The sequence below is a fragment of the Podarcis pityusensis genome (genome assembly GCF_964106645.2).
Source record: "Podarcis pityusensis genome assembly, chromosome: Z".
NCBI lineage: Eukaryota > Metazoa > Chordata > Lepidosauria > Squamata > Lacertidae > Podarcis > Podarcis pityusensis.
Window position 1 is genome coordinate 29,082,079 of NC_138044.1, and position 26,028 is coordinate 29,108,106.

Genomic DNA, 26,028 nt, shown 5'->3' on the forward strand with positions numbered 1-26,028 from the left:
ACGACTGGACCTAATGGTCAGGGGTCCCTTTCCCTTTCCCTTTTTAAGGCTACCAATAACTATTAACCCTGATGGCTATCTTCTGCCTCTTTTGTCAGAGGCAATATGCCTCTGAGTGCCAGTTGCTGCAAACTGGCTATTGTACAGAGTGCTGTTGTACTAAGGTCCTGCTTGCAGGTTTCCCACGAGCACCTGGTTTGCCCCTGTGAAAACAGGAAAGTGACTGATGTAGTGGCATTCAAATATTACCTGGGATTTCCAAGGCACCCCCCCCCCCCCATGTTTCTTCACTACTATCCTTCCAGTCTTAAACTGCAACTGATACATTATGGGAAAAGTAGCAGCAGGTGAGGCGGGCTCTGAGAGCTCAAAACTCTGAAGCTTTCCAATATGAAGGATTTTTTTTAAAAAAGAACTAAAACAGAGTTGAGGATCCTATGGAGATACTTTTGGGCTACACCTCCTATCAGCTCTGACCATTGGCTATGCTTTTATTTCACGCCTCCCTGAAGCAAAAGGAAAGTCACACATCTCTCCTTTCCAGCCCGCAGATAGGTATTTTCATTTCTTAATCTGAAGCATTTAACCATTATGACCTTTAGGATTACGCTGGTTCCCCCTCAGATCCCCGAGTGATAATTTTGCTTTATAAATTCTCTTTTTGGATAATTTTTTTTGCCATTTTAATAACCCATCTGATGTCAGGACAGACACTTATGGGTCACACAGAATAAAAGATGAGAATCCAGGAGCAGAGGAAGATTTACAGTCATTTGCCTTTCATCGATCCCATAAAACAACCCGAGCATGTACAAATGATGATCTCGTAAGAGTCGCCTGGGCAGGAGCATGAGAACGGAATGTGAAATCCATCAGACTTATTGATACCTGCAAAGCAGAGGATCCCCGAAGTTGTGAATATGGAAGTGAATTTTATATTAGAAAATGAAATATTTATTAACTTTCCCCATCTGTTCTTTTTCTTTTTTTTTAAGTTTCATGTCATCAAGTCATTTGTGAAATATATTTAATTTAACCACCCATTCATGCCATAGGGAAAAGGTTTTCCTTTGAGGCTCCCAGGATCTGTTCAAGAACTTATTTGGAACTGCATTTAAAATAGTCCCCCTTGCTCGGCACATCAGCAAGCTGTGAAAATGGATCCATGGCACACATTAGAAGATGCTCAGAATTTCCTTGTGGCTTTACACAATGTAGGGGAAAGACCTATTTGAGGAAAGCAGGCGGTGGGAAACGATACATAGTAGGTAACCTGCTTAGGGCTTTGAATGCTGAAAACCAAACCTTGAACTGCACCCAGTAGCATAGTGCCAGTCAGTGCACCTGCTTCAGGTGTCATAGGGATGTTAAATGTGGGCAAATTTCAGACAAAGGTTTTTAATTTTTTTTAAAAAAATGCATGCCTCGCTTCATGAAACAAATGTAAAGTTGCTTATGAACAAAATTATATATATATATATATATATATATATATATATATATATCACAATTAAAAACAAACCAACTTCAAGTTACTAAAACCAATTAATAAAAAAGGAGAATCAACCAGTTCAGCATAAATACAAATGGGCAAAACTTTAGCCCATGTTAAAGTCTCAGCAGAATCAAAAATGTCTCAGCAGCTCAAATGAAACTTAAGAGAAAGGGGGCCAACCCAGCCCCTTTGGTTTTTCTCAGTTTCTCATTTATACAGTTTTAAATTCAGTTCTCCACATTTCCACATCATATATCTAGATATCTAGATACTGACACATTTATATAAAATTCATAAGCATTTTAGTGTGAATTTATTCTAATATACACATTTTTGTATGCAATTTTTGCAAATATAATGCATTTTTAAAATATTGTTTTCATTAACATGCATCTTTATGCACTTTGGGTCAGTATGTGCATTCTTGTTCACATTACTTGGCTGGAGAACTGCAATGCAAAATTCTGAGAAGTATGAATTTCAAAGGACAGTGATCCAAATAATGTAGTTTTCTTGGCAGAGGATGAACTGCAGTGGAAGAGAAACAGTGCTGCATGCAATGAATACAGACATGGCAGAGTGGAAAACTGTGCCTTCATACATCCCAACTTTATAGTCTCTTGGACACTCTTCCAGGGCCCATAGGATTGCTCCCTAAGTGACCTAGCTGGAAAAGCAGATTCCTATTATGGATGAATAGTGAGGCATGAAGGAATAGGAAAGTGGCAAGATGGATTACAGTACTACTGGATTCAGAGTTCATTTTCTGTATGCTGGAGTCAACTTTGTCAAAGTCAGTGGCACCTCGCCAGTATCAGAAGCTGGTGCATGGCAGGTCGGAATTGGTTCTAATAAATACACCTTTTCAAAAATGCATAATTAAAACAGTGATTTGATCTCCCTCTAATGAATTTTAGTCAAGGTTCTCTTCAAGGATACTTTTCTCCCATTAGCATTTGACATTAGTAAGCAATGAATAATTCCATTTTTTTCTTGCCAACAGCTGGGACACTTCCTGCTTTATTTGCTATCCACTCAACAGTCTGCAAGAAATGCTAATGAGCCCTGAGTGTAAAAAATAAAAAATTCCATCCACTTGATCACAGGCAGGAACCAAGGTAAAAAAGAGAAAGACTCGAGAGCTTTCAAATTAGGACATTTGGGTAAAGGCAACTTGAAAAGCTTTAAACAAGGGGTGGAAAGCTCAGGCTAGGGGGGCAAATGCAGCCCCCATGATTCTCTATCCAAACTGTGGTCTGCAGTCTTCATGCAGATAGATATGGATCTGCAGCACATTCATCATATCAAATATTTCACACACACATTTTTTTGTGTGTAATAATTTTTATTAAATTTTTCCTTTTACAAATTCACCATCTCAAACAATTTTCACAAATTTCAACTTTTTGGACTTCCACCAGCTTCTCCACCAATCATCCATATTTTCCATTTTTACGCATTCTCTATATGTAATATTGCCATTTAATATTATCCTTTCAGTTCTATTTCTTTTTTACAATACATCTTTAACTTTCACAAAGCCTCTTTAAATCCCACTAGCGTTGTCTGTTCGTCACATATGCTTTTCAGATAATCTGTAAACTTGCCCCAGTCCTCGATGAACTTGTGATCCCGTTGATATCTGATCTTCCCAGTCAATTTGTCCAATTCTGCATAGTCCATAAGTTTCATTCTTACACATATATTTTTTATTATATTTTATTCCTTCTTTTATTTCTAATACAGTGGTACCTCGTGTTACATACGCTTCAGGTTACATATGCTTCAGGTTACAGACTCTGCTAACCCAGAAATAGTGCTTCAGGTTAAGAACTTTGCTTCAGGATGAGAACAGAAATCGTGCTCTGGTGGCGCGGCGGCAGCAGGAGGCCCCATTAGCTAAAGTGGTGCTTCAGATTAAGAACAATTTCAGGTTAAGTACGGACCTCCGGAACGAATTAAGTACTTAACCCGAGGTACCACTGTACTGAATTCTGGGGAATTCAAATTGTGATACAATGAAGCACAATAAAAAAGCAGGAAAAATGCAATTAAATACTGCACAGCATCTATTGTTTACAGTGCATTATAATCACCATAATAGGCAGAGAAATCATTAAGCGGTTCACCAGTGCCAGCAACCTTTTTCAGGTAGTTTTGACAGTGGGTGGATGGGAGAGTTTGCGAACCAGTGCACTAGGCCATGCCCCAACTCCACAGGCCACACCTCCAACCAGCCCTGCTTTGCAACTTCCTTGAGTGTTTCTATCTGGCTAGAGAATTGAGAGATTTCTGTGTAGCTGGAAAGTAGCCTACAGTGAAAAAATAAAGAGTCTCATGAGTTTCTCCAGTCACTTTTTGCCTCTCTGCCCACCCACCATTGGAATGTGGGCCTCGGAAAGTTTGAAATGTGGCCCCTGGGCTAGAAAAGGTGTCCCAACTACTGGAAGACATTGGTCCAGTAAAACCATGTCAGTGTCCCTTGTCAGGGGTGGAGGGAGGTGGTCTTATTTCCTTAAAAAACTTTATCCTCATTTTGGCACCATTTTGAAATTCAAGTCATTTTCACCTGAATCATTTTGGCCCTTGCCTATTAACAATATTTGGCATTTGTTTGTGCACACGTACAAGAGAGAGAGAAAGGGCTAGAGAGATAGCAGTTCAGATGATATGGATGTGAAAGCAAGTGTTCTTGCATGCTGTTAAGTGTCCCAATTTTATCAGTCATTTTTGGAGGTCATACAAATGTCTCCATTTCCAAATGCAGATGGAACAGTTCTTGCAACATGGCCCGAAGCCGGGGAAAATATAGTCATTCAGGAGCAATGCAGTTAAGCCAGAGTGAATGGATATAAGCCAAGGATGTTCTATCGACTTCATCGGAATAAAATCAGATACAATCAAAGCCCTCGGACTTAACTGGGTTTGTAGATCAGATGGGAAATCGGCAATTAGATGCTAATTTGGCTGCCAGTAAATTTCACATCTGATTACAGCTTTTTACGCTGAGGCTTAGTTTGCTTAAGCCCCACCCACCCACCCACAATAGAGAACACTTTCCCTCTGTTATGTGGCCTGATTAAAATGATCTCTCATGGAAAGTGGCCGTGTAAATAAATGGCCCAGAGACTAACAACAATCTTCTGTTCTGATATTCATCTCATTTACAAGGATTCTGTTGGTGCTTTTGCAAGAGAAAGATGGCTTGGTGTACAGGAAGGCTTATGACAACAAATCTAAATATGCTGACTTGTAAAAAAGTATTATAGAAACCAATTGTGCTTAGACTTCCTGCTAATAAATAGCATGGCAAGGTAAATAATAAAATGATGACTTTTTCCCCCACAGCTAACAAGCATGTTCCTACCTTACACTCTACCTACAAAAGCCTTTGCTAAAGCTTTCTGACATTTTTTTTTTTTGGTGGGTGGTATACAAGCAATTGGGACATGGGTGGCATTGTGGGTTAAACCACAGAGCCTAGGACTTGCTGATCAGAAGGTCGGCGGTTCGAATCCCCACGATGGGGTGAGCTCCCGTTGCTCAGTCCCTGCTCCTGCCAACCTAGCAGTTCAAAAGCATGTCAAAGTGCAAGTAGATAAATAGGTACTGCTCTGGCGGGAAGGTAAACGGCGTGTCTGTGCGCTGCTCTGGTTTGCCAGAAGTGGCTTAGTCATGCTGGCCACATGACCCGGAAGCTGTACGCTGGCTCCCTCGGCCAATAAAGCGAGATGAGCGCCGCAACCCCAGAGTCGGCCCCGACTAGACCTAATGGCCAGGGGTCCCTTTACCTTTATTATACAGGCAATCAGAATTAATAATGCAGGGGAAAAAACCCTGATGTATTTTTTGGTTCATTTGCATCACTTATACTCAGAGGAAGGAAGTAGGAAACACCAGGATTTAACCACGTTTTACTCAGCATAGACCCATTGAAATTAATGCGCATGACTAAGCTAGGTATAATAACCTCAGTGAGTAAAATTCAGTTGAATTCCACCCATTGAGCTATGATGACATATTAGAAATGATGGCCATCAGAGTTGAACCACTCAGCTATGACCTTTCTCTAAACCATGGCAAATGCTATTAAAACAAATAATTCTACCCTGCAATGTAACATTGAATATATTGATTTATTTAACAGCTACATCTTTCCTCTGCGGAGCTCAAGGTGGTATATACACTGTTCTTCCCTTGCATTTCATCCTACAACAACCCTGTGAGGTAAGTTAGGGAAAGAGGCAGGTGATTAGACTTAGGCCAGCCTGTACATTTCATGGTTTAGTGGAGATTTAAACTGGGGTCTCTCCAGTGCTTGCCCAACACTTTAACTACAACTACCACCACACAGGTTATCATCCAAAGAAGACTTTTCAACTGCTTAAATCCCCTGAGCTGAAATCTCTCCTGCCCTGCCTGGCCTAAAATTGCTAAGGATTGCATAGGCTGTGGCGTTTGTATGGAGCCCCCGGTCGCCTCACGGACTATTGACCCGTACACCACTAATCCGCTGCCACCAACCAGGTCCTCCCTGGTAAAATCACTTCAGTCTCAGTCAGCTTTTCAATTAATAAAGAAGAGTGTATTTTATTTCAGACACAAACAAAACTTTTACAGCATTCCAAACATTGTTGCTCTTTACTTTCTTAGTCTTATTTTCCTCTCTCTATCTCTGCTATCTCCCCACACTCAAGAACCCACTGCCCTAACTGTCTCTCTAGTTTTATAGACCCACTGACTCCACCCCCCAGGTCCTCTCTGTGCAACCTATTTAACTATTTCCCCTCCGGCACTCTCTCATATATGTTAATGTCACATAGGCCTGAGTATGTTATGGTTTATTTGTACACAGTTTTTGACCCAAAGGACTCAAAAGCAGCAAACAGCATATGAACAGGAAAAAAGATGCAACGAAAGGAGAATCAATGAATCAAAACAATATAAAACAACAAAATAATGAAATACCAACCAATAACACTGGATATGCATTTGTGAATTGCATGCTCTCACTATATACATGATTCATTTGCATTCCATCTCTCAATTAGAAGCCAAGTTATTTCACATTCAACCCCCCCCAGCTGTTCCAAGGAGCAAGTCAATCAATTGCCCATTGGGAGTACCCTTACCACATAACACACAATTATTTTTTGGCATGTGGCCCTTTGGCACTACCCCACCTGGGCTGATGCACTGCTAGTGATTCATCATCAATGGTGGTCTCAAAATTAATATGCTTCCCCATGGGAAATCAGCCACAGCTGAGTTCCTGCTCTTCATGAATGGGGCTAACTTCTGGCTCCTCCAACAAGCTGCTGTTCTCCAGATGCAGCAGAAAAGGGGGTTAGGTTGTACCTACCCCTTAGCCCAGGGTTTTCCAAACTTGGGTCTCCAGCTGTTTTTGGACTACAGTTCCCACCATCCCTGATCACTGGTCCTGCTGGCTAGGGATAATGGGAGTTGTAGTCCAAAAACAGCTTGAGACCCAAGTTTGGGAAAACCTGCATTAGCCAGTAATAGCCTTGCTTCTGCTATCTCCTTTTGGAGCCAACAGTGGCCTTTGAATAAAAATACTTCCTCTGTGGAAGTAGTGCCCCATAAATTGTCTGAGTTTACACTGAACTAAAAGTAAAGATAAAGGACCCCTGACAGTTAAGTCCATTCGCGAACGATTCTGGGGTTGCAGCGCTTGTTATGTACTGAAGTTCTCATCCTGGGCCAGCAGGGGGATACTGTAGATAGTTATGCAAATAAGGGATCGAAAGTGACGTTCAGTGATTGGATAGTTTTAGAAAATTGTTACAGTTACATTGTACTGGAGCTCTATATAAGCAGGCTGACTGAACCCTTCAGTTCAGTTCTGTTCTGGCCTGTGAATAAACAAGAGCTGTTTGAAGAATCGCTGTGTCGTCTGATATGTTCACCCACAACTTAACACGAAGGTGGGATCGATGGACATCAGAGCACAGCCAGATGCGGTCACTCTCTGAGCTGAATCACTGAGCTGAATCACTGACCGAAATCATGGAGCAGAACCAATTCAGAGCTGACCGTTCTGGCTAGAGCACGGTGTTCCATCCATCGCCTCCACGTCGGCGTTGGAACCATGGCTTCACTCGTGCCTCTACTGCCGTTTACCCCAGCCTCTGAATCATGGGACTCCTACCTCGCTCGGTTCGACTGCTACCTCCAAGCCAATGAGCTGACAGAAGTATCACAGGAGCGGAAGCAGGGCCTATTCCTCAGCCTCTGTGGGCCTGAGGTGTTTGAGACGGCCCGAGCATTGGTTGCACCTGTAGCAGTCCAGGCAGCACCGTGGGACATGATTAAAGAGAAGCTCTGCAACCACTACGCGCCACAAGCGTCGGTCTTCGAGTGCCACCTGGTACGAGCGAGGTCCAGTGACTCCCACTACTGTGGCTGGCACCCAAGGAATGTCCCCCACAAAGTTCCGGGCAAAGACCTGGTTTCCTGGAACAAATGATCGTGGTGCATTGGCACAGCCTTGGGGTTCGGCCACGGCAAAGTCTGGGTGCAGCCGGTCGAGCGGGGACCTGAGGCGGCAGCCCATAAGCAGTTCGGCAGGACTCTGCCCTGTAGTGGCCGAGGGAGCTGGCGTTTGTCCACAGACAGCTTCCAGGTCATGTGGCCAGCATGACTAAGCCGCTTCTGGCGAAACCAGAGCAGCGCATGGAAATGCCATTTACCTTCCTACTGAAGCGGTACCTATTTATCTACTTGCACTTTGACGTGCTTTCGAACTACTACTTTGTTAAATAACAAGAGCCAGTGTGGTGCGGCTGCAGCCTTCGGACCAACCTCAGAAAGGTACAATGCCACCAAGTGAAATTTCTTACTTTTTCTTTTGAGATTTCTGCACTGCCCTTCACCAGAAACGGTGACAGGGCAGTTTGCAAAAATAAGGTAACATGACAAAATAATACATAGCAAATTAATACACTAGGATAATTTTTACAAACAGCATGGTTATTTTTTCTTTGGGTATTTTCAAAAGTGCATTTGGAATTCTTACTTAAGAGAAGTGAAAAGAGAGTTTTGAAAAGACCAGCAAAATCCAAGTCTGTGCATTTAGGTACATTCTAACTAATTCTCCTCCTTGAGGGTTGCCTTTTTTTTGTTTTTTTTTTAAGGGGGTGGGAAGTGATCCCATGATCCCACCACCTACAAGGCCTCAGAAGCTACAGGGCCTTCTTTGAGGTCTGTGCCTGGGAGCACATTTCTTGCAGCAGTGGCTCTCCCTAATCCTGAGGATTCGACCTCAAATATTTAAAAGCCATTGGCTTTGCCATGTAAAACTGCCTCAGCCTAAGCCACAAACACTTCAAAAGACATCAAAGACAAGAATTACCCACAGCTCAGTCTGAAGATGAGGCTGAGAGTCAGCTGATGCCGACAGTTTCAGGATCTTAGAGCATGAAGCACTTTTCATTCATTTTAAATTAATTAAAGTGAGGAAACATGGAAGAAGAAAAAATAGCTCAAGATTCCTTTTTCTTTTAAAAGTTCTTTCTCTTGAAAATGCCAATTTGAGATTAAAATAACCCCACACTGTTTAAATAGACCTTTTTTTTAAACCATGAAAAATATTTAGAGTTTTTAAAGTGGCGACAAACCCACTGCTTGCAGCCATTTCAACAAGGGAAGTTTGCAATCTTCCTTTCAAGCAGAGGTGTAGAGGGGGCCCCTGGAAACTGAGGGCCATATTCCTCATGACCTAGATCAGAGGCAAAAGCTGGTGGGAAACAGATGTGTGTTGTGAGTTGGCCTCTGTCTGTTTCAAGAGACAATGGATTGTGCCTCTGGGGTTGAAGTGTCAGCAGCAGTGAAGTGACTTCCCTGGCGTGCTAGCCTGGGCAGTGCGTATGGAGGTCCTTGCCTGCCCAGATGATAAGCCTCCTCTCTCAGCCTTGCTGAAAATCCAAAAGAAAGCAGAGCAGTACATTTGGCACCAGCTTGACTGCAGGAGTTGCTGGAAGGAGGTGTACAACCATCTTAGGGACCCCACTCTGTATTTGTGCAGGATTTACTCATTAGCCTTTTCTTCTCCCAAAGATATCCCACAAGGCAGCAGAGGCTTAGGATCAGAGTTTTCCTTGTCGTAGATGGGGCAGCTTTGACGAGCCCCCCCTCCTACTGGTCTCGTCTGCTCCAGGCACACCAGGATCTGTCCAACATTTTGGGTGTTGGGTGCATCGTCCTCGAAATCCCAGTTCTCTGAGTTCTACTGCTTATGTAGTCAAACACAACTGAGGCTGGGCATGGGATGCTGGCTGACTGTTGAGGCTGGTAGTGGGAAAAACAGGAAACTACTGGAAAGCGAAAACAGAACGGAGTGTTCACAGCTGATTGGCAGGAACCCTGGACAGTGGAACCACTCCATGCTGCAATATTTTGTTGCATGTCCCACTTGTTAATCTCTTCCTTTACTTTTTTGGGGGTGGGTGGGTTATTTATTTATATTTATTGAATTTGCATACCACCCTTCATCTGAAGATCACAGGGCAATTCACAACATAAAAGTACAAAATGAGAACATAAAATACATAATGATAACCCCCCCCCACAAAAAATAACCCCATCTCTCACAAACACATTTAGTAGGCTACATAATGTTTAATCAGCCAAAGGCCTGGTTAAACAGAAACGTTTTGACCTGGCGCCTAGCGAAGGGGCCAGGCGAGCCTCCCTAGGGAAAGCATTCCAAAAACAGAGAGCCCATTCTTGTGTTGCTGCCCTCCTGGACTCTCATGGTGGGGGGACACGAAGAAGGGCCTCAACGAAAGAAAAGGGTTCCAGACACACCTTGCAGAGTCCCTTCAGATTTGCCATGTACTCAGAGCAAAAGAGGGGAAAGTACTACAATTCATCAGGGCTCAGTGGAGTTGCTTTTCATTGTGCAATATGGAATAGATTAGGGTTTCTCAGTACGACGTTCATTCATAGAGTACCTCAAAGCACTTTATCCCCCCTCAAAGAAAAGGAGCAAAAAAACCTGGGTAGTTCAGTAACTCTGCAAGCCAACAGCGCATCCATTATAAACTGAACAATGGACCACACACAAAGTCCAAGTCCTAATACACTGCAAGAGAAATTGTTAAATTGCACTCTGGTTGGCTCCTATGGGTTTCAAACAGAGCCATTTAGTTTCCACTCACACCTTAACCTTACTGTACCTCCTTTCTTGCAACTCAGCTTGCACACCTGTCAATTAAAGAATCTGCATCAAAATAAATCAATGCAGGGCTTCATACTGAAAATCAAAAGCCAGGATCACATTCACGAGCCAAAGAAGGTTAGGAAAAAGATTATTGAAGAGTGGGCCAATCTCTCCCCTCCCCCCTCCTAATATCTGCAGTAGTTCAATGATGCTGATTATTAGGAGATACAGGGTATAGAAAGGGATGGACATTTTCACATAGAGAATGATTAAATTATGAGGAAGGACCATAGCGCAGAGGCAAAGCACATGATTTGCATGCATAAAGCCTTCATATCAATTCCCTGGAATCTTTCGGGGGAAAGATCACATAGAAGGTGATGGAGACCTTTCTGAGATCTTGGAGAGATGCTCCAAGTCAAAATAATCAGAGTAACACAATTTGGGAGAGAGTTGTTGCTTCACTCAGGTCCTGTTCGCAGGTATCCTGTAGGCGTCTGGTTGGTTGCAATGAAAATAGGATGCCTGACTGGATGGGTTTTTGGGATGATACAACAGGGATTTTCTGATATTCCCAAATAATGGGCTATATATAACCTATGCATGGACAATTCATAGATACACAGAATCATAGAACTGTAGAATTGGAAGGTACCCTGAGGATCATCTAGTCCAGGGGTGGTCAACCTTTTTATACCTACTGCCCACTAATGCATCTTTCTTGATGGTAAAATTTTCTTCCCACCCACCCGTGCTCGATGGAAGGTGGATTCAGCTTGTGCCATAGAACACCCACCGCCCACCTAGAATCCTGTAACACCCACTAGTGGGCAGTAGGAGCCAGGTTGACCACCCTGATCTAGTCAACCCTCCTGCAATGCAGGAATATGCAGCTGTCCCATAAGGGGCTCAAATCTGCAATCTTGGTGTTAACAGCACCATGCTCTAACCACATGAGCTACCCACCTGCCAAAGTCCATTTTTCTTGGCTTCCAATTATTTCAACATTAAGTTCAGTTCATGCTATTTCTGTATCCATTTATGGATTTAAAAAAAAATAAAAAATCCAATAACATTTCTACTTATTTTTGTGTGCATTTCTCCTAAATACACATTTTGACTTTAAATTTGCCTCCCATGTGCGTTTTTGTGGGGGAGGGGGAGAATCAGCAATATAATGCATTTTTTAAAATGCTGTTTTCTCTAATATACCCATTGTTGTGCACACTTTCCCTAAACATATACAGTGGTACCTCGGGTTACATATGCTTCAGGTTACATGCGCTTCAGGTAACATACGCTTCAGGTTACAGACTCCGCTAATCCAGAAATATTACCTTGGGTTAAGAACTTTGCTACAGGATGAGAACAGAAATCGTGTTCCGGCGGCACGGCAGCAGCGGGAAGCCCCATTAGCTAAAGTGGTGCTTCAGGTTTAGAACAGTTTCAGGTTACGAACGGACCTCCAGAACGAATTAAGTTCTTAACCCGAGGTACCACTGTATGCATTTTAGTATGTGAATTTTTGTACATGAATTTTGAATGACAGTTGCATATTGATTTGGAGAGGGCAAATGAGGCAGGTTCACTTTTAAGAGGCAAGTTGTATTCATTTCTCCCCTTACCCAACTGAAGCTGACATGAGACAGCTTTCTGTATTCCTGTGGAACTCACTCTCATCAGATGCAACAATGGTTGTAATGTTCTCTGTTTAATAATAAGCAGAAGAGTTGAAGAAGCAATAGTTTTATTAAAGAACTGTGTATAACAAGGCCTTCTTTCATTTAACTACTTTCTCACTCTGGCTTCTAGCTCTACCTTCTGTTTAGGCCCAGGGGAGCCAAGTATGGGGGGGGGGCTGTGGGAGCCAAGCCCCCCCACAAAATTCTAAATCAGAGGGCCACCCCAACTTCTGTGGTGGCAGTGGTTGCACACCACTGGGTGTGCACAGATGACATCAGCATCCATGTGCAACATCAGCATGGCCCAGGGCATGCATGCATTGCACACTGATGCCATGAGGCCCTGGGCCCCCTCTTTCTTGGGGGCAAGGCAACACATTTCCTTGGGCCTGACATCCTAAACAAGATAGGGGTTGGGTTCTTAAAGGTATAATCAAATCTATCCTTACAGTGATCACCAGCCCAGATGGCTTTAGACAGACAATTAGATAAACTGATGGAGGAGAGTTCTATAAGCAGGTGTTGGCCATTATGGGATCTCCAGGTTGAAAGGCAGCATGCCATAGAATACCAGTTGCTGTGGGTGGTGGTGGGGCAACCACAGGGAAAGGCTACTGCTTCCATGCCCTGGGTTTGTGGGCTTCCCAGAGGCATCTGATTGGTTACTTTGGGAAGTAAGTTGTAGGAGTACATTGGCCTTTGATCTGATTCATCAGGACTCCTTCAATATTCTTAAAAAGTGCAAGTGAATGTTCCTCATCCTCTTGGTGATTCAACGATTTGGTGTTTTACCATGGCATCCACTCTGCATCTGGCATAGTTTTCTCCTACCAAAATCAGGGACATGTGCTCAGCAAGGGCGAGTTGTTGTAATAGGCCTCTCCTTGCCTGAAGTCTAGGGTGAGGAGAGAAGGCGCATTTCAGGTCCCATGAAGGTACACAATAGTTGAACAGGCGCCCTGCTCTTTCACACAAACGCTTGTTTGTTCATAAGATTTCTTACTTGCGTGTCACTATAACATTCCAGGGTGTTATGGCAATAGAACAGATGAAACCTTTACAATAAAAAAAACCCCCAAACAAAATTACTGCAGACAGAACAGAACCTTATAAATTCGGCAAAATAGATTGGTCCCACAAAACAAAATGCCTTCACTTTCAAAGGCAACCCCAATATCATTGGATGGAAGAATATTAACTGCTTTTAGATGTTTTCAATTTTAGTTGTTTTTAAAATGATTATAGACTGTTTTAGAATGCTTTTGCTTTGCTTGCATTTTTAAACTGTGCTTTTGTGGAGATATAAATTCAAGAAATGCAAACAAACAAACAAATAAAGACCAGGGTAAAAAGAGTTCATACCTGTGCTCGGTGTACTGTAATGTGTGAACAAGTCTAGGGCAAAAATACTTTGTTTACCAGGCTCACAAATTACCTCAAGCAAAACCTATATGCAAATTTCCCAATCTTACAGTGTAATCGCCATGTCACCCTGCTCTGCCTTTATTTACAGCTGTCCCTTGCCTCAGTTAAACCCATAACGAAAGCCCATCACAAAAGCTGACTCATGCCTTCCCCTTTTCATGCTGCAGCATCATAAGCAAAACATGCCACTAACTGTTGAAGGATGGTGTGATTTCTAATTACAGATAATACAGCTAATCAGGACCAATCAACACTTTATGATCTTGACTTACTATTTTATCATAATCTTAATTATAATTGCATTCGCCACGAATCGTGCGAAATGCTAGGTGTCATTTGCATTCCCAGCATGCTTCAACTCACGTGTGTGTGTGTGTTTAAGAAATATATATTCCCTATTGGGTGTGATAAACGATAGGTATGGCAAAGGCAAATTGTTTAGAGGCTGTAGCAAATCTCCACAGAAGACGGTTTTTACAGAGACTCCGCTTCTAACACCAGGGGGCGCACCTGGCTCTTAACATTTCTTATTAGAACAAACCTATCTACATACTGTCCTTACCGGGTTCATTTTTTTTACAGTGCTGTTTGTTTAACCTAAGAAAGGTGGAAGAGGGAGGCAGAGAAATGTTAGTTTGTGTACATATTATTAAAATTGAGTTTTATATCATGCACAAGTACCTTGCAGCTACAAACAAGCGATGGTCGTTTAATTAAAAACATATTTCCCCCCCAATTTAAGACGAATAGGAATGCAATTCCCTGAATTCTGAAGTATGTTTCATTCTATTACGCCTTGTTATTCATATTGCAAAACTTAGTCAAAAAAGAAAAGAAAAAGAGCCTATCCAGGAACTTCACGCTTTAGAGAACAACCCAGATGGAGGATTCTAAATTGTGGAAGGCCACTTTGTGGCAGGGGTGTCAAAAGTAATAATAATTTATAATAATAATAATAATTTATTATTTATACCCCGCCCATCTGGCTGAGTTTCCCCAGCCACTCTGGGCAGCACCTAATCAAGTGTTAAAAACAGTTGTTGTTGTTGTTTAGTCGTTTAGTCGTGTCCGACACTTCGTGACCCCATGGACCAGAGCATGCCAGGCACTCCTATCTTCCACTGCCTCCCGCAGTTTGGTCAGACTCATGTTTGTAGCTTCGAGAACAGTGTCCAACCATCTCGTCCTCTGTTGTCCCCTTCTTCTTATGCCCTCAATCTTTCCCAACATCAGGGTCTTTTCCAGGGAGTCTTCTCTTCTCATGAGGTGGCCAAAGTATTGGAGCCTCAGCTTCACGATCTGTTAAAAACAGTACAGCGTTAAATATTAAAAACTTCCCTGAACAGGGCTGCCTTCAGATGTCTTTTAAAGATAGGATAGCTGCTTATTTCCTTCACATCTGAAGGGAGCGTGTTCCACAGGGTGGGCGCCACTACCGAGAAGGCCCTCTGTCTGGTTCCCTGTGGAGTGTATTCCACAGAATCATAGAATTGGAAGGCGACTCGGGGGTCCACCCCCTGCAATGCAGGACTTTTTCACCCAACATGGGACTTGAACCCACAACCCTGAGATTAAGAGTTGTGCTTTACCGACTGAACCATGCAGCCTAGCCTATCTTAACAGGAACAGGGGCCTGGCAGCTCTGCTTGTGGCAGGATACGATATATGACACCCCACCACCACCATGAAACAGGAAGCTGACTTAAACTGAGGCAGGTCATAGGTTCTTCTAGCTTAGCGTTGTCTGCACTGACTGGCAGCAGTAGTTTTCCTAGGTCTTTCCCCAACCCTGCCTAGAAATGCCAGGAAGTGAACTTGGGACCTTTCGTTTTCATTTTGCAGTTGCATTTCTTTTCATTATTAAAGACTTAATTCATTTTGTTGCTCATGTCAGCTTTCATTGTATTCTCCCCTGCCCCCACCCCCCGGGTTTTTTTTGCTGCTGGTTCTGTGGCAGCACCATAATTCCATGTGGCTTCCTGATGGCTGCCATTTTATTTGCCCAGAACGCTGTGGGAGTAGTGCCATTCTGGGGGCATTTTTGGAGTAGGAGAAAATGGTCTCTCTTTCTCTCTCTCTCTCTCTCTCTCTCTCTCTCTCACACACACACACACACACACACACAAATGGTGGTTGCCATTATTCCTCCAAAATGCTTTTAAAAAATGACACAACCTGGGTTCCCTCTGGAAAGAAGGCAACCACCAAGAGGTAGGGATAGAGGAGAAATTCTGTTCAGTTTGTGTTTAAAAGCAAACTGCTTAATTTACACTTTCTAAAACAATGCATGAACCAAAACAGCTATTCTTCAAAATTCACACTTCTCTGAATATTGAAATGCAGTTCTTCTGCCAAGTAATGTGTACATGTATGCATCTGCTACAGCAGAGTGCATTTATAGAGGCATATCTTGATGAAAATAACTTACAGAAAAACAACATGTTAGGCCAAACTGTGTGCAAAATTATGTATATTAGGAGAAATTTGCACGAAAATGCTGATGAATTTTCAAAAGGGCTTTTTAAACCCACCCACCCCCCAAGAACAACCCAACAACATCCCCACCACCTGCCTGCAAACTGGTGTGGAAATCTGGAAAGCTGAATTTAAGATTGGAAGAATGACAAACCAAGAGAAAGCAAAATTGGCATATTCACCTGTCCTCAGAGGACCTGTACTACTGCTGCTGAAAAAGGCATGCCATCTAGCTCTGAATGAGTCATGAACAGGACAACAGACATCAACCCAATTCATTTCCTTTCATTCAGGGATAGCTCTAGGTTTGGATGAGGCCTTTGGTGGGCTGCTATCTCTTACCTAGTGTTGGCAGACAGGTGGAAGTCCTTTGAGCAGACCTGCAAGGAACAACACAATGCCCTTGGGATGACACTACATGAAGGGCATTGTGGGAAATTAATATGGCAGCAATGGGCCTTGCTGGTTACTAGCAGCTGTATTTGCTTTCACAATAAAATACAACCATTGTTCTCTGGGAATTCTATCTGTGCTGTGGAGATACCCTAAAGAGATGCCACTTTACCCAGTAGCAGGGGTGCCAACTTGAATAAAATATTGTGTGTGTGTTGGAGGCAGGTAAGCCCCGCCCTGCATAATCGATCACATGATGTGACACCCACCCCACCATCTGAATGGCAATGCTTATCATCTTTGGGGGGAGGGCAGCTCCCTCGAATATTTTATTGGTGGGGGGCAAAGGGACTTTGGCCCCTAGGAGTTGGCTCCTAGGCCCAGTACCCATCCTAAGTGAGGATGTGTATCATATTTGGTTTTGATATCCTAAGAGGTGTTGGAATGTAAAGACAATAGACAGACAATTTCCTAAAATAGGAGGAGGAAGAGGAGGAGGAGGAGGAGGAGGAGAAGGTTGTGGAGAAGAACTACCAAATGGGGCCCATTTATTTCAGTGTTTCATTTGTTATGAAATCAATGCATGCCCCCACTATCTGTATGGAATACAGCTCTTTGTAACACGGGGAAATGTATGTGTCTGTGTTCTCCTTGTCATGTGGGCAAGCAGTATGAAATTATTGGTTCCCTTCATGGTTGTATACACTTGGTGCTGAGTTGCCAGCTTGCTGTCTAAGAGCTAGCTCTCGCCATATGCCTGTTCATCACTGCAGCAAGACGTGGTGTGGGTGTGTGCCTCTGTGTGAACAAAACATCACAGGCCAAATATCCATTTTGATTTCTGACAATGCCCCAGAGCAATGCTACTTTGGGGGCATCTTGGTAAATGAAAATGGCTCCTCATGGAGCTGGGCTCCCAAGACAATCAGAAGTGTTGATGGGCCCTGTCAGAGTGGTAGAATGCTGGCAACTGCCTGAGGGTGCCAGGTGCTGATGCTCAACCAGGCAGGATGACTGTCAATTTAGCAATGACAATTGCAGTTTGCTGTTGCTAGAAGTTCCTTGCCTTTTCTTTTCAAGTGATAGGCTGCACAATGCACCCGCTCTTCTTTTGTGACCCTTTCGCTACAGCATTCCTTGATTCGAAACTGTGATTCTACACACGTGTGCACTCCCCCCCCTCAAAGGCTTAAAAACAATTGCCAAATGAATTAAATATCAACAAGATGGGGAAGAGGGCCAGGGAAATGCTAAACACGCATCTCCTGCTATCCATCTACTGAGATCACGAGTCAAATTTGTATAAAATCCAGCCTCTGTTAGGAGATGTCACTGACGTTTAGGTAGATAGGAGCATTTAACGTGGAGGGCTGCCAGGTTTGTCAGCAGCAACAACAAATATCGACACATTTTATTTCCTAAGCACTCAAGGACAAAAAATAAAATAAAATGCTTGATGTATCATTGTGCCAAGTTGAAAGAGGTTGGCGTAATTGAAAATTCTCTTTCCCCCCCTTTCCCCCTCACTGACAACCTGCTTTACTGCAAGGAAGAGAAGCGATACAGGCATATATTTGACGTCACTGGTGACACTGTAGGATACAAGCAGATTAGAGGACAATTAGATGCTAAACTGCACAGAGCCCAGTTTGCACAAGGTGTAAGTTTTATGTTATCTAGCATTTGGTGGATGGGGTCTATGTAAAGATAGCGTGTGTATTTGCGCATGTGTTTGTTTACAGAGAATGGCTCATAGCAGGTGCAATATTACAACATTTATATTATATGTATTATTTATTATTATTTTAAAATTACAGATCTGGAAATTTCTGGTTGATTGCCAGACATTTCTGATTTCCTGTTCCTTAACTATGGCAATAAAAAGGTAAAGGTAAAGGGACCCCTGACCATTAGGTCTAGTTGTGGCCGACTCTGGGGTTGCGGCGCTCATCTTGCTTTATTGGCCGAGGGAGCCAGCGTACAGCTTCCGGGTCATGTGGCCAGCATGACTAAGCCGCTTCTGGCGAACCAGAGCAGCGCATGGAAACACCGTTTACCTTCCCGCCAGAGCGGTACCTATTTATCTACTTGCACTGGTGTGCTTTCAAACTGCTAGGTTGACAGGAGCAGGGACTGAGCAATGGGAGCTCACCCTGTCACGGGGATTCGAACCGCCGACCTTCTGATCAGCAAGTCCTAGGCTCTGTGGTTTAACCCACAGTGCCACCTGTGTCCCTTAACTATGGCAATACCCCCCTCTTAATTTGCTGTAGAAATGAAGGAAGTTTGGGGTAACTAAAAGTGATATCAGTTCAGTTCTGGTACTAAAACCAAATTCTGAGGTTCAGAATGTGCTCAGGGGCTCTTCAGTTTAAACTGCATGTCTTTTGCATCAGGCTCTGACTGGTGGATCCTGGGATTGTAATTATATTAACAACAATAACAATAATAACCCAAAGCAGGTCCTGCAAGCTTGGCAGGCCAAAGAGAATGGTCTTGCCATCCAATTGCAGTTTACACAGAACTCAGCAAGTTCCTACCCTCAAGCAGCCTTATTGTTTTGTATTGTGATTGGCTGGTCACATTGCTTGTAAGTGAGATCACTCAAAGCTATATGCATCCATCATATTGAATGGTGCTAGATTACCGTACTACCTGATGTTTTATGGTACATCAGGTGTCTGTTTTAGGAAGTTGCAGGAGCTGGTTAATTTGGAGTTAGGAATGTCGACAATTCAGAAACAGCAGCAGAAATTGTTGACATTCTGTTATTCATCCCATGTCCAGAACGCTAATCAATCCAGCGAATATAATCAGTATCCACTGTTGTTGCTCTCAGTCTGCAAATGATCCATAATTGATTAAGGGCTTTTCCTATTTGCATTGTGCTCCTATTGCCTTACTTGAACTGTCTGTGTTAAGTTGTGGGTGAACATATCAGACGACACAGCGATTCTTCAAACAGCTCTTGTTTATTCACAGGCCAGAACAGAACAGAACTGAAGGGTTCAGCCAGCCTGCTTATATAGAGCTCCACTAGAACGCAACAGTAACCATTTTCTGTAACTATCCAATCACTGAACGTCACTTTTGATCCCTTATTTGCATATGTGGACCTGAGTGAAAATTATCTACAGTATCCCCCTTCTGGCCCAGGGTGAGAACTTCAGTACCTAACAGTCTGCACATACTTCTTTCCTGCAGCAACATTTTATCTTAGCTTACCTTACAAAAGGGAATACAGTGGTACCTTGGGTTAAGTACTTAATTCGTTCTGGAGGTCTGTTCTTAACCTGAAACTGTTCTTTAACCTGAAGCACCACTTTAGCTAATGGGGCCTCCTGCTGCTGCCGTGCCACTGCTGCACGATTTCTGTTCTCATCCTGAAGCAAAGTTCTTAACCCGAGGTACTATTTATGGGTTAGCGGAGTCTGTAACCTGAAGCGTATGTAACATGAAGCATATGTAACCCGAGGTACCACTGTATCTAACAAACTAGGCCTGGGCTGTGACCTTCATGATCCAGATCCAGAATTGCAAAATTGGAGGGAATCCCGAAAACCTAGCCCCAATTCCATAACATTATAAATGTGGTTGTACCATAGACCTGCAGTTTATGATGGCATTATAAACTTGTTTTTATTTTTCAGCCAAATTGCTAACAATGAATTTGTGACAGCAACAGCATACTGAACTAATGTTGGCCCCCTTCATCCCGTTGTGGGATGTTCTTGGTAATGAAGATAATGTGCAATTCTAGGAATGTCTAGCTAAAGGATAATGCACTGCAGAACAAATACTCTGCTGGTATAAAACGGTATACAGCCATTGACATGTTGATTTATGCCTGCTGTGTGATCCCAGCTTTACAACCTGCCAGAAAGAGGTAGAAGACCTTGTTTTAATATGGGGTGCTGAATTTTCTTATATGGCCGTTGGTTCTGATTTGAATTTAATGTGGGTTTCTGTTTGTTTTGCTTTTGAAGAGGGGGAGGATTATGACTTTACTTGTGTGTGATTTTGGTAGGCTGCCTAGACTTACTGCAAACAAGGCAGGGTATATAATATTTTGAAGAGAAAGAAAATAAATAACAGAACCTGAGCTTTGAAATATTACTATTGGAATATCAATGTTATTTCAAGGACTTTTTTTGAGAAACCCCCAGAGCCACGGGACACCTTTGCACCTGGGTAGATGAAGTGATGAAGGATTTCCTTGATGGTTCCAGCAAAATGTTCAGACCCTTGACCAAAAATGTCACTGACCAAAGGGGCTGTTTTTCTTCAGTCTATGAAAATGGAGCTTGTGTGTTTTGTTGAGGGTTCTGAGGATATTAGATAGCATTTCAGATTATAGCTGCTAACTTGCCATTCCTGTAATTAACTGCAGGTGGATTACATCAAGCAAAACTCTATAGTCATTAAAAAGTTATTAAAGTGATTTAACACATATTCTTACAAACAATGTATTTTTCCGTATTTTTATGGGTAAGATATTCTTATGCTGCACACGTCCTGCTAGTGGACTTGTCATAGGCAATTGGTCAGTCACTGCAAGAACTGGCTGTTGGGCCAGATGAATTTGGTCTGATGGTTAAATGGATGACATGGACAAGAAGTGATAACATTGAGATAATTACAGATCCTCCAAGTGTCCCTATTTTCCAGGGATGTCCCTGATTTAGAGAAGCCATCCCAGTTTCTGATTTTATCCCAGAATGTCCGACTTTTCCTTAGAATGTCTCTGTTTTCATTGGAGAAATGCTGGAAAGTATGGCAGGATGTCCCTATTTTTGTTGGAGAAAGGTTGGAGGATATGGAGTTATTTGACCCCCCAAGCCATCTGAAGGCAATTCTGTATAGGGAAGTTTTTAAATGTTTAATGTTTTACTATGTTTTTATATATGTTAGAAGCTGCCCACAGTGGCTGGGGTAATCCAGTAAGATGTGTGGGGTATAAATAGTAAAAATATTATTATGGAATCGAATGTCCCTCTCTTCATTGGATTAATGTTGAAGGGTATGTCTTCCAGAGGAATGTTGTTAGTTGTTCCCTGCATTACAGAGGCCCGGCTGGCCTCAGCTAGAAGACAGGCATGTAATGTTATCAGTCCCATGCTGTGGAACACTTTCCCAGCAGAGATGTGGTGCTCTTCTGTTTGGTTTACAGTTCAGTTTACAAATATTAGTGAAAAGACAGACCCTGATCTCAGAGTCATAGAACTGTAGACTTGGAAGAGACCCTGAGGGTCTTCTATTCCAACTTCCAGGACTCTCAACATGAGGTCCCCCATCCAATTTGAAACCATACCAGACCTTGCTTAGCTTTGCACATGTGCTATGAGTTTTATTGCTGCACCACTAAGAGGACACAAAAGGAAATAGGAGTGGGAGGGAGGAAGAAGCAGCAGCACTAATTCTTAAATACAGAGGTTTTGTAGTAAGATTCAGAAATGAAAACTTAGGAGAAGAGCCAAAAGAGGCTGGTCTTTCAACAGAGCTGGTGGAGAGGCCTGGCAGCCCCATATCTCCCCTTCTCCTATTGAATGGTGGGGTATCTGCTATAATAAATTTTAAAATAAATAAAATAATAAAATGAATTGATTCAGGAAGTCTTGGGGAAGAAAAGAAATGTTTTCAAAAGAAGTCAAAAACACTGGAATGGGGGGGGGGGGGGCTTGCCTCACATCTAGGGGAAGAGAGTTTCAGCATGCTGGTGCCGCTACACTAAAAGCACCTGCTAGGTTCATATTTAGAAAGTAACAAGTGAGCTGAACTTTAAATTCTGCACCTGTTTCATGTTTTAAATTTATTTTAAAGAGCTTCTAAACCAATTACTGTTTCAAAAAATCTCTAAGTGGTGATGCTATGTATTATGAAAAAACAGTATCCACCAAAACAAAAACAGAACCACTAAACCAATAAAACAACAGCATACAGGCAAATAAAACAATGAAAGCTATACAATGAAGATTATTATTATTATTTTCACTACAACAGCACATATATAAAATCAATTCAAATCCAAGACAGATACCAGATGGGATAAAAACATCCATTTAGAAAGCTTGTTGAAAGAGGGGACATCTTTAGAAGCTGTTGAAAAGACAACAGAGGAGGCACGAGTCTGATATATACTGGGAGGGAGTTCCAAAGGGTACGTGCCACCACGCTAAAGGCCTGTTTCAAACATTGTGCAGAACCAGACTTCCTGATAGGATGGTATCTGAAGGATGCCCTCTGCTGCCAGATGCAGTGATTAGTTAGTTATCCTTGTCCCAAGCTGTATACGGTTAGACACACCTCCGTGATGCGGGAGTTCCACAATTTAGTGGGGCTTGCACAGAAGAAAAAATAGCTCTTTCCTGTATTGTCATTCTCCACACATCTAAAAGTTGGAGGAACTAGCAAGAGAGCCACCTCCACAAATCTTAATCCCCAAGTAGATTGATAGGCATGGAAATATATTTGGGGTCTAAGCCACTTAGGGCTTTCAAAACCAACGAGAGCACATTGAACTGGGCCCAGAAATGAACTGACAACCAGTGCCCTGTGTCCTACTTTGCAGAGGTGAGACCTATTTGAAGGTGACTTCTTTGTGAAGAGCTGTCTGGTCTAAGACTACTTTAAAGCCAAAGTTCCCGAAAAAGAGACAGACTGCTCCCCCCCAAGACACTTGAGGTTGCCCATCAACTGTGTGCAGCTGAACAACAGACCGAGCAGGCACAGAGTTCACCTGGTCACAGTCTTACCCTCTATGGGGAGATGCCTTTTACTTGTTTAAAGCAATTCTCCCCACATTTCCATGTTTACCTATGAATAAGCACATGCATCACCAAGAAAGAAGACACTAAAGTTGCATGTGCTAATTTATAGGTAAACATGGAAATGTGAGGAGAATCCTCTTTTTCTTTGGAGATGCATAAGTGGACACCCTATATTAAAGATCTTGGGGCTTTCTGCATGCAAGCTATATGCTCTATTGGTGCCTCTGAGTTATTTCTATTTCTGGGCTTTCCCCCCTGCTATTGCCCCTGTACCATTGAATGCCCTGCTCTTTGCCAAATGTGAAGCAGCAAATATCGGTTGCTTCAGACATACAGTAGTAACGTAAACTTCGGGATGCAAAAGCAGCAAACCCAGAAGTATCTGACCAGGTTTCACCGTGCACGCATGCGCAGAAGTGGCCCTCAGGTTGCGGAAACCTCGGGATCCTACCGGACCTCCAAACGCATCCCGTTCGCTACCGGAGGTACCACTGTATTGTAAACAGAGGCACCTTCCCGGTTTACAAGTTTCCCACAGGCATCTGGTTGGCCACTGTGGGAACAGGATGCTGGACAAGATGAGCCACTGACTTGATCCAGCAGGCACTTTTTCAGGGGCAGCGTGCATGCACAACACACACACATTCGGGAGGAGGGCACATAACAGGCAAAGGCAGGGCTCTCCCCCCCAGTCAGAGCTCTCTGGAACTCCGTTCTGGCACCTCTTGAGTGGGCAACACTGCCATTCTAAGAGAACGAAGGAGGTGTTCATGGTGAGTTCTGGCACCTCTTTTCTAGAAAAATAGCACTGGGCAAAGTATATTTCTAGGTGGGTGAGAGATAGAAAAATAACAGTATATACTACGACATAAGTCTAGCAATGGGAGGGGCAAGTGGAAAGTGTCTTTGTTTGGGGGGTGCACTTGCCCCCACCCCCAATGCTGTCCATGTTCTTATGTAAAGATTTATCCAACTAAATTTTACTCAGAGTGAACCCATTGAAATCAGTGCACCTATACAATGTGGCATATATTGGATATTGTGGAACTGAAAATAATAAAAGCTATTTAAAAAGAAATAAAATCAGTGCACCATTAATCTCACTGGGTCTGCTTGGAGTAGAACCACCACTGGATAAAACTCTTACATTCTCCCTCAGGCTTCCCCTGGTTCATGAGATTGGATTTTGTTTTCCATGTTTTCAATCCCTGGTTCATTTGTTTGCATAAGCTTTATGTTACTGCTTTATTGGTTTTATGGTGAGATTTTGTTTTAATTATATTGCTTTTATATTGTACAGCACTTAGATATTCCCCCCCCCCCAAAAAAAATATTAAGCAGTTTCTTCTCTCTAAGCACACGGATCCAAAAAGATTTTACTGGGCAAAGATATGCAATAAACATTACATATTAAGAACGAGTGCAGTAGCAGAATCATTTATCTAGCAGTTCCTGATGCACTAACACACACACACACGCCAGATTAAAACCATGCATCAGAAGCTTTGCTATCTAGATGGTGTCCCTCATTTCCTAGCTTAGCGTCTGTAACAGACCCTGCTATTTGAAGGAAATTTTAAGATCAGAGCACGAGGCCACTGAAAAATTGTATACAAGCAGCTGAGCACCAGCAATTGCCTGTCTGAAAGCCATCAGGAAATCAACCATCACACAATAATCCAGCTTTGGGAAGTGCAGGTTCATATGGCGAATACAGTGGTGCCTCGCAAGACGAAATTAATTCGTTCCGCGAGTTTTGTCGTCTTGCGATTTTTTTCGTCTTGCGAAGCACGGTGTCGGGAAAGTTTTGGAAAAGCTTCAAAAATCACCAAAGTCTTTAAAAACCTCAAAAAAGGCTACCACACCGCGTTCTATGAGTTGCTCCTCAAAGTCAAGTCGCAACTGTATTAACGGTGTTAAGAAAAAGGAAACAAACTTGCAAGACGTTTCCATCTTGCGAAGCAAGCCCATAGCGAAAATCGTCTTGCAAAGCAGCTCAAAAAACAAAAAACCCTTTCGTCTAGCGAGTTTTTTGTCTTGCGAGGCATTCGTCTTGCGAGGTACCACTGTATGGGTTAGTTTATAATATGGTTGGTCACTTTCTTTTTTTAACCCCAACATGAGTTTTCCTTTTTCCTTTTTAAATCATTCATATATATATATATATATATATATATATATATATATATATGTATGGCGCATAGCTATAGAAGAAGTGGAGGAGACCCCTATCTTAAAGCTAAGTTTCTTTTGCCACATGTCCTTAGCACATGGTTATGAAGCTAATGTGCAGCGCATGTGATAAGACGCTCCTGAAGCTGTGTGCCATCATTTCTACCTAAAAAGCAAATGAAACTGGCATAAATAATTGTGCTGTAGAAAGCCTTTCTGTTGCACCTTGCCTATCACTGACAATTTACATATCTTAGGAAAACCTTTGTCAGCTTCTGTCATTTCAGCACTATTATGTGCCTTTCTGGATAATTACCAGTTAATGTGAAAAAGCAGATGGGGGGGAAGAAAACCTTGAAATTTCCGATAGAGAATCCTCAAACCTCTCCTCTTATCTGTGTGCAGCAGCTTCCTGATTTCAAAAGAAGTTTGAAAACC